We start from the raw sequence: 13,088 nt of genomic DNA, 5'->3' as shown, positions 1-13,088 counted from the left end.
AGAACTGAACTAGAACTGAACTAGAACTGAACTAGAACTGAACTAGAACTGAACTAGAACTGAACTAGATCTGAACTAGAACTGAACTAGAACTGAGCTAGAACTGAACTATAACTGAACTAGAACTAAGCTAGGACTAAACTAAGATTAAACATACAGGCTATAGAATAAACTATATATCTGTCTATACAAATTAGACTATAGACCAGGCAACAGATCAAGTTCATATACCAAACTATATCCAAATTGTGGCCAAGACTATAAACTAGTCTAGACCAGTTTTTAAACCTGATTATAAACCATACCATAGACCAGGTTGTATATCAGACTTAAGATCAAATGTTAGACTATAGACCAGATTGTAGATCAGAGCAGTCTAAAGTTTTGACTGTAGAACAGACTACAGATCAGACTAAAACTAGTCTCCTGACTATGTTAGACCATAGAATCTACTCTTAAATAAACCACTCTACTCTAGATATAATGCAGACTTAGTCCAGACATAAAAAATCGATTTAATAAACAAACATTTCCTTTGCAGTTTTACCCCAAAGCTAATAATATTTCCACAAACTAAAAAGCAGTTATGAACATATAAACCACATTTACAGCAAAACAAAATATCCTCTTAATTTGTAAAAATAAAAAAAAAAAAAAAAACAAATTTCCACCCCTAATAACTCCTTGCTGCCTTTAAGGAATAGAAGGGTTTATTTTATTTTTCCGTTTCGAGCTTTTTGTTATTGTTTTCGGTCTGTCAAGTGCGGATTGTTGTCACTTAAACTCAAATAAATAAATCTATGTTAAATTTCCATGGGGTTTCAGTTTACAAAGAAATATATATTTTGCTAAAAACAATAGAATATCGAATAAGAAAAGCTGTTTAAAACGGCATGATGTATAAGAGGAGGAGGAGGAGTATGATGATGATAAGGATATTCAAAACTCTAATAAAGTGGAAAATTAAAAGCATTTAAAAAGGAAGAAATGAACAATAAATTAAAGACTGAACAACGACGTCGTCAGCCTGACAGGCTTTATTTTTTAGGAATAAACAAGAAATATGATATTTATAAGTTAGACAATTTATGAATAAATATTAATTTCATTTAAACCGATTAGGTAATAGGAGTTATTAGTGTTTATAGTTTTTTTAAGGGAAGGTTAGCTTAATTTTATAAATAAAATTTCATTTAAAAATTAAAATTTCAAAATTGCTGCATTTATTTTGGTAACAAAATCATTAAAGAATTTTTAACACCCGTCAATTTGGTGGTCTTTTTATCTTTCTGCCACTACACAACTCATTCCCCATATGCCTCTTGTTGTTCCTAATAATTTATACTTATTTGATATTTTATACCACCAGACTATTTCTGTTGGCCCATAAAAATTTGTTACTTATGCGCCCACATTTTTCCTAAGTGCTCCAAATTGTGTAATATGAAATTTCTTCAAATTTATATTCATCCCAGAAAATACATTTTATATTTAAGAAATATTTGTTATTTTACTAAATGAGACTTTTTAATAGCATTTTCCCCACAATTTATAGAGCTGTTAAAATGTTTTCTTAAGAACTAACGCCAAATTATCAAAAAAAAAAGAATGTCAAAATATGTTGAAAAAGAAAAAAAAGGGGAAGAGTCTCCAAATAAATAATAAATGTTTATTCAAACATTTTAATTGGTCGTATGGGACCAATTCAGTGGGAATTTAAAATTGCACGAAACAGAAAAAAAGATCAATGATCTTTAAAACTGAAAATAAACACCCCTTTGAAAGACAGTTTTTGAAAAAAAAGACGTTATAATTTGTTTGGTTTGCAGCGCGTTAGAGTTTATAATTAAAGTTAAATTTTAATTTTGAGGGTTGTTGACATGAGATGACATGTACACGTGACCGGGGTAGGTATCTAATGATCTTTTGCAGCTGTCGGTAGAATAAACTAATTGAAATGAATTCCAGTTAAAAATAATTTGTATTTGACAAGAAAATTATACTAGTAAGGATCAAGAACAGAACTAGAACAGAACTAGAACAGAACTAGAACAGAACTAGAAACTAGAACAGAACTAGAACAGAACTAGAACAGAACTAGAACAGAACTAGAACTAGAACAGAACTAGAACAGAACTAGAACAGAACTAGAACAGAACTAGAACAGAACTAGAACAGAACTAGAACAGAACTAGAACAGAACTAGAACAGAACTAGAACAGAACTAGAACAGAACTAGAACAGAACTAGAACAGAACTAGAACAGAACTAGAACAGAACTAGAACAGAACTAGAACAGAACTAGAACAGAACTAGAACAGAACTAGAACAGAACTAGAACAGAACTAGAACAGAACTAGAACAGAACTAGAACAGAACTAGAACAGAACTAGAACAGAACTAGAACAGAACTAGAACAGAACTAGAACAGAACTAGAACAGAACTAGAACAGAACTAGAACAGAACTAGAACTAGAACTACAACAAACTGAACTAAGAACTGAACTAGAACTGAACTAGAACTGAACTAGAACTGAACTAGAACTGAACTAGAACTGAACTAGAACTGAACTAGAACTGAACTAGAACTGAACTAGAACTGAACTAGAACTGAACTAGAACTGAACTAGAACTGAACTAGAACTGAACTAGAACTGAACTAGAACTGAACTAGAACTGAACTAGAACTGAACTAGAACTGAACTAGAACTGAACTAGAACTGAACTAGAACTGAACTAGAACTGAACTAGAACTGAACTAGAACTGAACTAGAACTGAACTAGAACTGAACTAGAACTGAACTAGAACTGAACTAGAACTGAACTAGAACTGAACTAGAACTGAACTAGAACTGAACTAGAACTGAACTAGAACTGAACTAGAACTGAACTAGAACTGAACTAGAACTGAACTAGAACTGAACTAGAACTGAACTAGAACTGAACTAGAACTGAACTAGAACTGAACTAGAACTGAACTAGAACTGAACTAGACTGAACTAGAACTGAACTAGAACTGAACTAGAACTGAACTAGAACTGAACTAGAACTGAACTAGAACTGAACTAGAACTGAACTAGAACTGAACTAGAACTGAACTAGAACTGAACTAGAACTGAACTAGAACTGAACTAGAACTGAACTAGACTAGAACTGAACTAGAACTGAACTAGAACTGAACTAGAACTGAACTAGAACTGAACTGAACTGAACTGAACTGAAATGAACTGAACTAGAACTGGAACTGAACTAAAACTGAACTAGAACTGAACTAGAACTGAACTAGAACTGAACTAGAACTGAACTAGAACTGAACTAGAACTGAACTAGAACTGAACTAGAACTGAACTAGAACTGAACTAGAACTGAACTAGAACTGAACTAGAACTGAACTAGAACTGAACTAGAACTGAACTAGAACTGAACTAGAACTGAACTAGAACTGAACTAGAACTGAACTAGAACTGAACTAGAACTGAACTAGAACTGAACTAGAACTGAACTAGAACTGAACTAGAACTGAACTAGAACTGAACTAAAACTGAACTAGAACCGAACTAGAACTGAACTAAACTGAACTAGAACTGAACTAGAACTGAACTAGAACTGACTTGAACTGAACTAGAACTGAACTAGAACTGAACTAAAACTGAACTAGAACTGAACTAGAACTGAACTAGAACTGAACTAGAACTGAACTAGAACTGAACTAGAACTGAACTAGATCTGAACTAGAACTGAACTAGAACTGAACTAGAACTGAATTAGAACTGAACTAGAACTAAACTAGAACTGAAGTAGAATAGACCTTTTCTGTCGACTTGAAGCCCTTGAAGTATTCACCAATTTTAACTCCATTATTTGATGGGAAATTTTAACCCCTAAACACGTTTGCATTTTATGATGTGTATTCCCAAAGTGATAGGAATCAGTTACAAAATTCCTTAAAACAAAAATACATATTTTAAATTCAGTCTCTTTTTTTTTTGAAACTTATACTAAAAATATTTTTCACACACATTTTATTTACACATTCATCCATTCATTCATTTATTTATTATTTTTGGTGGCCCAAAAAAAATTCTTTTAAATTTATTCACCAACAATGTGTTGTTGTTACTGAAATGCATTCTCCCCCTTTTTATATAAAATTTTGTACACAAATATGTAAATAAATTAATACGAAACTACAAAGACCAGACAAAAAAGAATCAAGTGATGATTGACCGTTAATATGGCGGCGGGTTCAATTTTTTGTGAAAACAAAAGAAAATTTGTAAATTTAATTAAAAATTTGCTAGTAATGAATTTAGGGAGGAAATAGTTTTTTGTTTTTCAAAAACTAAGGAATTTAGTTTCACACATCTTGCAAAATTTTTTAATTTGAACACAATATGTTAAACATATTTTTATTTTTGGGTAATTTTAGTTTTCTTGTTTATTGAATTTGATGATTTTGTTATTTTTAAGTAATTTTTACTAAATTGTGTTTGATTTTTATATTTTTATTTAAAAGTATCGATTTATTTTCGCTTAACCCCAAAAACAAATTTTGCACTTGGCAACAAATGAATAGAAAAAAGTTTTTTATTTTTAATACATTTGGAAATGTCATGAATGTCAACAACAATGTGTACGAAAAAGGGAATCAGCAACAAAAAAAGTACACATCCTCTTAAAAAAAACTACATCCTCTCAAAAAAAAGATGAAAAAATAATCAATCTTAAAATATGTACAGTGTGCAGCAAAAGTAATACAACATCAGCTGGTAAAGATTAAGTTCAGTTCTAGTTCTGTTCTAGCTCAGTTCTAGTTCAGTTCTAGTTCTAGTTCAGTTCTAGTTCAGTTCTAGTTCAGTTCTAGTTCAGTTCTAGTTCAATTCTAGTTCAGTTCTAGTTCAGTTCTAGTTCAGTTCTAGTTCAGTTCTAGTTCAGTTCTAGTTCAGTTCTAGTTCAGTTCTAGTTCAGTTCTAGTTCAGTTCTAGTTTAGTTCTAGTTCGGTTCTAGTTCAGTTCTAGTTCAGTTCTAGTTCAGTTCTAGTTCAGTTCTAGTTCAGTTTTAGTTCAGTTTTAGTTCAGTTCTAGTTCAGTTCTAGTTAAGTTCTAGTTCAGTTCTAGTTCAGTTCTAGTTCAGTTCTAGTTCAGTTCTAGTTCAGTTCTAGTTCAGTTCTAGTTCTAGTTCAGTTCTAGTTCTAGTTCAGTTCTAGTTCTAGTTCAGTTCTAGTTCAGTTCTAGTTCAGTTCTAGTTCAATTCTAGTTCAGTTCTAGTTCAGTTCTAATTCAGTTCTAGTTCAGTTCTAGTTCAGTTCTAGTTCAGTTCTAGTTCAGTTCCAGTTCAGTTCTAGTTCAATTCTAGTTCAGTTCTAGTTCAGTTCTAGTTCCGTTCTAGTTAAGTTCTATTTCAGTTCTAGTTCAGTTCTAGTTCAGTTCTAATTCAGTTCTAGTTCAGTTCTAGTTCAGTTCTAGTTCGGTTCTAGTTCGGTTCTAGTTCGATTCTAGTTCGGTTCTAGTTCTGCTCTAGTTCTGTTCTAGTTCTGTTCTAGTTCTGTTCTAGTTCTGTTCTAGTTCTGTTCTAGTTCTGTTCTAGTTCTGTTCGAGTTCTGTTCGAGTTCTGTTCTAGTTCTGTTCTAGTTATGTTCTAGTTATGTTCTAGTTCAGTTCTAGTTCAGTTCTAGTTCTAGTTCAGTTCTAGTTCAGTTCTAGTTCAGTTCTAGTTCAGTTCTATTTCAGTTCTAGTTCAGTTCTAGTTCAGTTTTAGTTCAGTTCTAGTTCAGTTCTATTTCAGTTCTAGTTCAGTTCTAGTTCTGTTCTAGTTCTGTTCTAGTTCAGTTCTAGTTCAGTTCTAGTTCAGTTCTAGTTCAGTTCTAGTTCAGTTCTAGTTCAGTTCTAGTTCAGTTCTAGTTCAGTTCTAGTTCAGTTCTAGTTCAGTTCTAGTTCAGTTCTAGTTCAGTTCTAGTTCAGTTCTAGTTCAGTTCTAGTTCAGTTCTAGTTCAGTTCTAGTTCAGTTCTAGTTCAGTTCTAGTTCAGTTCTAGTTCAGTTCTAGTTCAGTTCTAGTTCTAGTTCAGTTCTAGTTCAGTTCTTGTTCAGTTCTAGTTCAATTCTAGTTCAGTTCTAGTTCAGTTCTAGTTCTGTTCTAGTTCAGTTCTAGTTCAGTTCTAGTTCAGTTCTAGTTCAGTTCTAGTTCAGTTCTAGTTCAGTTCTAGTTCAGTTCTAGTTCAGTTCTAGTTCAGTTCTAGTTCAGTCCTAGTTCAGTTCTAGTTCAGTTCTAGTTCAGTTCTAGTTCAGTTCTAGTTCAGTTCTAGTTCAGTTCTAGTTCAGTTCTAGTTCAGTTCTAGTTCAGTTCTAGTTCAGTTCTAGTTCAGTTCTAGTTCAGTTCTAGTTCAGTTCTAGTTCAGTTCTAGTTCAGTTCTAGTTCAGTTCTAGTTCTGTTCTAGTTCTGTTCTAGTTCTGTTCTAGTTCTGTTCTAGTTCTGTTCTAGTTCTGTTCTAGTTCTGTTCTAGTTCTGTTCTAGTTCTGTTCTAGTTCTGTTCTAGTTCTGTTCGAGTTTTGTTCTAGTTCTGTTCTAGTTCTTTTCTAGTTCTGTTCCAATTCTGTTCTAGTTCAGTTCTAATTCTTTTCTAGTTATATTCTAGTTCTATTCGATTTTAGTTTTAGTTCAACTTTTTTCTCCCACTGTATCCTTGCAGCATTCCAATAAGGAACATTACACAAAAAATATAAATTTAATATCAACACATGAGCATGATAAACATCTGTATAACAAAAACTAAAGGAAGAAAAAAGCACTACAATAGCAACAACCTTTAAAAAACAGCAACAACTAAACTGAAAACTGTAACAACAACCAAATAGTAATTTAAAATGAAATACATATTATAGCGTGAGGTTAATATCCTAATATAAAATACATATTATTCAACAAGAGAGGGAGAAACAAACACGAAAGAAGAAGAGAGTAACAACAACAACAATAAACAGGCTGCAATGTCCTGTGAGTTTATAAAATAACAACAAACTTGTTTGAAGAAGAAAAAACAAAAAAAAATATATATTAAAATAAGACACGATGTTTTAGAAACACCCCTGAGGAATACAACTTAATAAGGATGCTGTTACTAAAGAAACGAAAAAGAAAAGAGAAAAAGAGGAAGTAACAGATACAAAACGAAAAAAAACCCACATGTTTAACAGGACACGTTCATTTCTAGCAAAGAATTTTATTAAAGCGAGTGTGTAAGATTCCATTAAGAGCAGGCAAAAAATATATATGTATAAGCGGAACCTACTTAAAAACTCATCAGAAAACTAAAGTACATCATACTCTAGTACATATTTATTTATGGGTTTTAATTTGATCCTTAACAAAAAATTCCTAGAATCCTTAAACCAAGTTACATGTATGTTTGTGTGAGTGTGTGAGTAAAACAATAGTTGTATGCTGCTGATTTATTGAAATGTGAATGGTTATTTGAAATGTAATAAAGAAGGACAACTAAAAGCATTAGAAAACCAACACATCATCATACGCTAACACTAATGCTACTGCTTCTTCTTAGTCTTTCACTTCGTTGCCACAATCATCATGTTCCTCTTAGTTTGACAGTTGTTACAATAACATTTGACAGTTCTATATGTGGTGTGACATGCGCATTGAATAATTGATACATTTGAAAAATACAAAAAAACTGCAAAAAGAAGAAGCAAATCATCAACAACAACAACACATAAATGAATTACCAAGAAATTCCTTTAATAAGGATGTTATTTAGCAGTATCCTTTTGCGTTTTTTTAGAATTTTAATATTTTTATAAAGAATTTTTGTTTATTTATTACGAAATTAAGAAAAGTTTTAAAATACTTGTCATTCATATAAACAGTTTTAGTATTTGGCCAACAAGGATCAATGACCACTACCCATTATTGTTTAAAGTGAAACTTTTTTTGTGTATTTAAAAAAGGATTTACAGTTTTAGGTGAAGCATCGTTAGTTGTTTAAGGCTTTTAGTTTTTCAGTTGTAGTTCAGTTCTAGTTCAGTCCTACTTCAGTTCTAGTTCTGTACTAGTTCTGTACTAGTTCTGTTCTAGTTCTGTTCTAGTTCTGTTATAGTTCTGTAATAGTTCTGTTCTAGTTCTGTTCTAGTTCAGTTCTAGTTCAGTTCTAATTCAGTTCTAGTTCAGTTCTAGTTCAGTTCTAGTTCTAGTTCAGTTCTAGTTCAGTTCAGTTCTAGTTCAGTTCTAGTTCAGTTCTAGTTCAGTTCTAGTTCAGTTTTAGTTCAGTTCTAGTTCAGTTCTAGTTCAGTTCTAGTTCAGTTCTAGTTAAGTTCTTGTTCAGTTCTAGTTCAGTTCTAGTTCAGTTCTAGTTCAGTTCTAGTTCAGTTCTAGTTCAGTTCTAGTTCAGTTCTAGTTCAGTTCTATTTCAGTTCTAGTTCAGTTCTAGTTCAGTTCTAGTTCAGTTCTAGTTCAGTTCTAGTTTAGTTCTAGTTCAGTTCTAGTTCAGTTCTAGTTCAGTTCTAGTTCAGTTCTAGTTCACTTCTAATAAGTTCTAGTTCTGTTCTAGTTCTGTTTTAGTTATGTTCTAGTTCTGTTCTAGTTCTATTCTAGTTCTGTTCTAGTTCTGTTCTAGTTCTGTTCTAGTTCTGTTCTAGTTCTGTTCTAGTTCTGTTCTAGTTCTGTTCTAGTTCTGTTCTAGTTCTGTTCTAGTTCTGTTCTAGTTCTGTTCTAGTTCTGTTCTAGTTCTGTTCTAGTTCTGTTCTAGTTCTGTTCTAGTTCTGTTCTAGTTCTGTTCTAGTTCTGTTCTAGTTCTGTTCTAGTTCTGTTCTAGTTCTGTTCTAGTTCTGTTCTAGTTCTGTTCTAGTTCTGTTCTAGTTCTGTTCTAGTTCTGTTCTAGTTCTGTTCTAGTTCTGTTCTGGTTCTGTTCTAGTTGTGTTCTAGTTCTGTTCTAGTTCTGTTCTAGTTCTGTTCTAGTTCTGTTCTAGTTCTGTTCTAGTTCTGTTCTAGTTCTGTTCTAATTCTGTTCTAGTTCTGTTCTAGTTCTGTTCTAGTTCTGTTCTAGTTCTGTTCTAGTTCTGTTCTAGTTCTGTTCTAGTTCTGTTCTAGTTCTGTTCTAGTTCTGTTCTAGTTCTGTTCTAGTTCTGTTCTAGTTCTGTTCTAGTTCTGTTCTAATTCTGTTCTAGTTCTGTTCTAGTTCTGTTCTAGTTCTGTTCTAGTTCTGTTCTACTTCTGTTCTATTTCTGTTCTAGTTCTGTTCTAGTTCTGTTCTAGTTTTGTTCTAGTTCTGTTTGAGTTCTGTTCCAGATCAGTCCTGGCTCAGTTCTGTTTCAGTTCCAAAGTAAAATAGCTCTTTCTGCAAGTCTCTAATACCAGCATTAATTCTCATCAATTGGTGCTACTCTCCAGTCAGTCACATGGACATGAATCATACAAAAATACATTTTACAGTTTCCTTGTTTCAATAAAACGACTATAATGAATTGTATTGTTGTACAGCAACAACATCAGCAAATAACTACATCAAAACAACAACAACATATGTAGCGTATTGTTAAAGCACTAGCTTTTGGCTCTCGCGCACTTTAGCACAAACAAAAACAAATGCTACAAGAATGAAAAAAACAACAAAATCACCCAGTACACACCCTTTTAAACAGGGGTGGTGGGTAAACACATACATATACACATAAACACTCATTCACACACTCCGACATACACGCATTAAAACAAACCCAAAACGCAAATTTATATACAGAAGAAGAGCAAAAAAAAAGTAAAACGAGAGAAAAGTATGAAAATTAAGGAAAAATCAATAAATATAACGAGATTTTTAAGGAAAATTTTAGAGAATTATAAAGAAAATTTTATTTTCATTAAAGAATTGTAAAAAATTTCAAAAGAAATTGCTTTAATTATAGGATAATTAGAAAAAAAGGATTTACCCATACAGGGACAGATAAGGAAATAATGACAATTGTTAGAAAAAAACAATACAAAGTAATGAACAACAACAATAGCAAAATAATAGTTTAATAGAGAAAAAAAACTAACGAAAAACACCACCCTAAAATTGAGATGTTGTTTTTGAATGAAATTTTTATGCATATGAAATTTCGTATGCATGCTCAAAAAAGGGAGTAGAAATGGTACTTTTTATAAGGATTTTATGAGTATTGAAAGTACTTAAGAGGTGAAAACTAAGGATTTAGTTCAGTTCTAGTTCAACTCCATTTCAATTCTTGTTCAGTTCTAGCTCCAGTTTAGTTCCAGCTAAGTTCTAGTTCATTGATCATTTCGTTTTCAATTCTAGTTTCGTGCTTGTTCATTTCTAGTTTACTTTTTGTTCATTTCCAGTTCAGTCCCAGCTAAGTTCTAGTTCACTGATCATTTCTTTTTCAATTCTACTTTAGTTCTAGTTCAGTTCTAGTTCATTTCTAGTTCAGTTCTAGTTCAGTTCTAGTTTAGTTCTAGTTCAGTTCTAGTTCAGTTCTAGTTCAGTTCTAGTTCAGTTCTAGTTCAGTTCTAGTTCAGTTCTATTTCAGTTTTATTTCAGTTCTAGTTCAGTTCCAGTTCAGTTCTCGTTCAGTTCTAGTTCAGTTCCAGTTCTGTTGTAGTGCAGCTCTAGTTCAGTTCTAGTTCAGTTCTAGTTCAGTTCTAGTTCAGTTCTAGTTCAGTTCTAGTTCAGTTCTAGTTCAGTTCTAATTCAGTTCTAGTTCAATTCTAGTTCAGTTCTAGTTCAGTTCTAGTTCAGTTCTAGTTCAGTTCTAGTTCAGTTCTAGTTCAGTTCTAGTTCAGTTCTAGTTCAGTTCTAGTTCAGTTCTAGTTCAGTTCTAGTTCAGTTCTAGTTCAGTTCTAGTTCAGTTCTAGTTCAGTTCTAGTTCGGTTCTAGTTCAGTTCTAGTTCAGTTCTAGTTCAGTTCTAGTTCAGTTCTAGTTAAGTTCTAGTTCAGTTCCATTTCCGTTCTAGTTCAGTTCTAATTCGGTTCTAGTTCGGTTCTAGTTCAGTTCTTGTTCAGTTCTATCTCAGTTCTAGTTCAGTTCTAGTTCAGTTCTAGTTCAGTTCTAGTTCAGTTCTAGTTCAGTTCTAGTTCAGTTCTAGTTCAGTTCTAGTTCAGTTCTAGTTCTAGTTCAGTTCTAGTTCAGTTCTAGTTCAGTTCTAGTTCAGTTCTAGTTCAGTTCTAGTTCAGTTCTAGTTCAGTTCTAGTTCAGTTCTAGTTCAGTTCTAGTTCAGTTCTAGTTCAGTTCTAGTTCAGTTCTAGTTCAGTTCTAGTTCAGTTCTAGTTCAGTTCTAGTTCAGTTCTAGTTCAGTTCTAGTTCAGTTCTAGTTCAGTTCTAGTTCAGTTCTAGTTCAGTTCTAGTTCAGTTCTAGTTCAGTTCTAGTTCAGTTCTAGTTCAGTTCTAGTTCAGTTCTAGTTCAGTTCTAGTTCAGTTCTAGTTCAGTTCTAGTTCAGTTCAGTTCTAGTTCAGTTCTAGTTGAGTTCTAGTTCAGTTCTAGTTCAGTTCTAGTTCAGTTCTAGTTCAGTTCTAGTTCAGTTCTAGTTCAGTTATAGTTCAGTTCTAGTTCAGTTCCAATTCAGTTCTAGTTCAGTTCTAGTTCGGTTCTAGTTCGGTTCTAATTGAGTTCGAGTTCAGTTCTACTTTAGTTCTTGTTTAGTTCAGTACTTGTTCGGTTCTAGTTTAGATTTTGTTTAGTTCAGTTCTAGTTGAGTTCTTTCTTAGATCTAGTTCGGTTTCAATTCAGTTCTTGTTTAGTTCTAGAATTTCCAATTGTAAATTTTTAAATTTAATTTTTTAATTTATATGTAATTCTATCAAATTCCATACAAAATCTCACTTAAAAGTACTTTTTTCTGCAAAAATGATACTAAATCCACAATAATTCATCCCTGCCACCCTTAAATGAAGTTTAGTTACACAAAAAGCAATAACAACACGAGCTATTGCTCGCAAGAAGAAGCATCAGAAGATGTAAAAAAGGAATGAGAAAAAAGTACAACAAAGATACAATGATGAATTTTTTAACTGTCTGGCTTACCTTTTTTTGCTAAATTTGTTGCTGAAAACTTTAATAAATTTAAAATTTTCTTTAAATATTTTTATATTTATAAATTTATTAACACTCAAACAAAACACATAAAATTTTGCAAAAATATTAAGAAAAACTGCCACTAATCCTGGGGGGTGGCTAGATTTTTCTTTAAAATTTTTGCAAAATTTAATTTAAATAAAACCTTTTTTAATAATTTTTACTTCTTTTATTAACTAAAGTCTGCTTTTAGCTGCAGCTTTAGGTTTTTTTAATGATTTTTATTTCAAATTGATTGAATTAATTAAAACACTTGTTTTTTTTTTAAGCACCCACGTTTAACCGACCGGTTTTCTTTGGTTTAAATCTGGCAAATTATTATTTCTACACACTTTTGCTTAACGCTTACACTAGTGACGCAGATTCGCTCTCTTTAAAAAGCAAACGTATCGCACAACGTCTAAACGATGACTGTCGACTAGTGTTTCACTAAATCTTTAGCAGACCTAAAGTTACCCCTTATGTGGTTATTGTTGTGCACGAAGGGGATTAATGGGAAATTTTGGGCATTCTTGTAAGTTTTATTTTGATTACCGTAATTTAGCGTTGGTTTTATTTTGTTTATAGTTATTTTTAGTGGTGGCTGTTAAACATTTAGTAGCCGGGAAGTAAGCACCTGTTGCTTGTTTGTGGTGGAGGCAAAAAGGAATTTAAAAGATATTGGAATTAACTAATCTGAAGGTAAGTAATTTACTTTTATGGCTAAAAATCTTGTTTTATATTACAAAAGAGAATGTGAAACAAAATAAATGTTTTAGAAGAACTGAATTAAAACTCAGATAAAACTCAACCAGAACAGTACTAAAACTAAACTAGAACTGAAATAGAACTCAATTAAAGCTAAACTAGAACTGCACTAAAAATTAACTAAAACTGAACTAGAACGGAACATGAGGTGAACTGGTACTTCAATAGAAGTGAACTAGAACTACACTGGAACCGAACTAGAACTGAACTGCAACCAAACTGGAACTTAACTAGAACTGAACTAGAATTCAACTAGAACAGAACG

At 32.2% G+C, this 13,088-nt stretch overlaps 1 protein-coding gene across 1 annotated transcript in view; it reads right to left on the bottom strand.

The window, feature by feature from the left end:
- LOC119607722 (Down syndrome cell adhesion molecule-like protein Dscam2) overlaps positions 1-12,497 on the bottom strand; it is a gene marked incomplete at its 3' end in the record, with an annotated part of 78,443 nt that extends 65,946 nt beyond the window's left edge. The window contains exon 1 of the mRNA XM_037961801.1: positions 12,241-12,497. The remainder of the gene's footprint in view (positions 1-12,240) is intronic.
- Positions 12,498-13,088: the final 591 nt, after the last annotated feature.

The sequence above is a fragment of the Lucilia sericata genome, unplaced genomic scaffold, assembly GCF_015586225.1.
Source record: "Lucilia sericata isolate MDLA Ls3-8-SP2 unplaced genomic scaffold, ASM1558622v1 Contig000736F_arrow, whole genome shotgun sequence".
NCBI lineage: Eukaryota > Metazoa > Arthropoda > Insecta > Diptera > Calliphoridae > Lucilia > Lucilia sericata.
The sequence above is the reverse complement of the archived record's forward strand: the minus strand, read 5'-3'. Positions and strand labels throughout refer to the sequence as shown.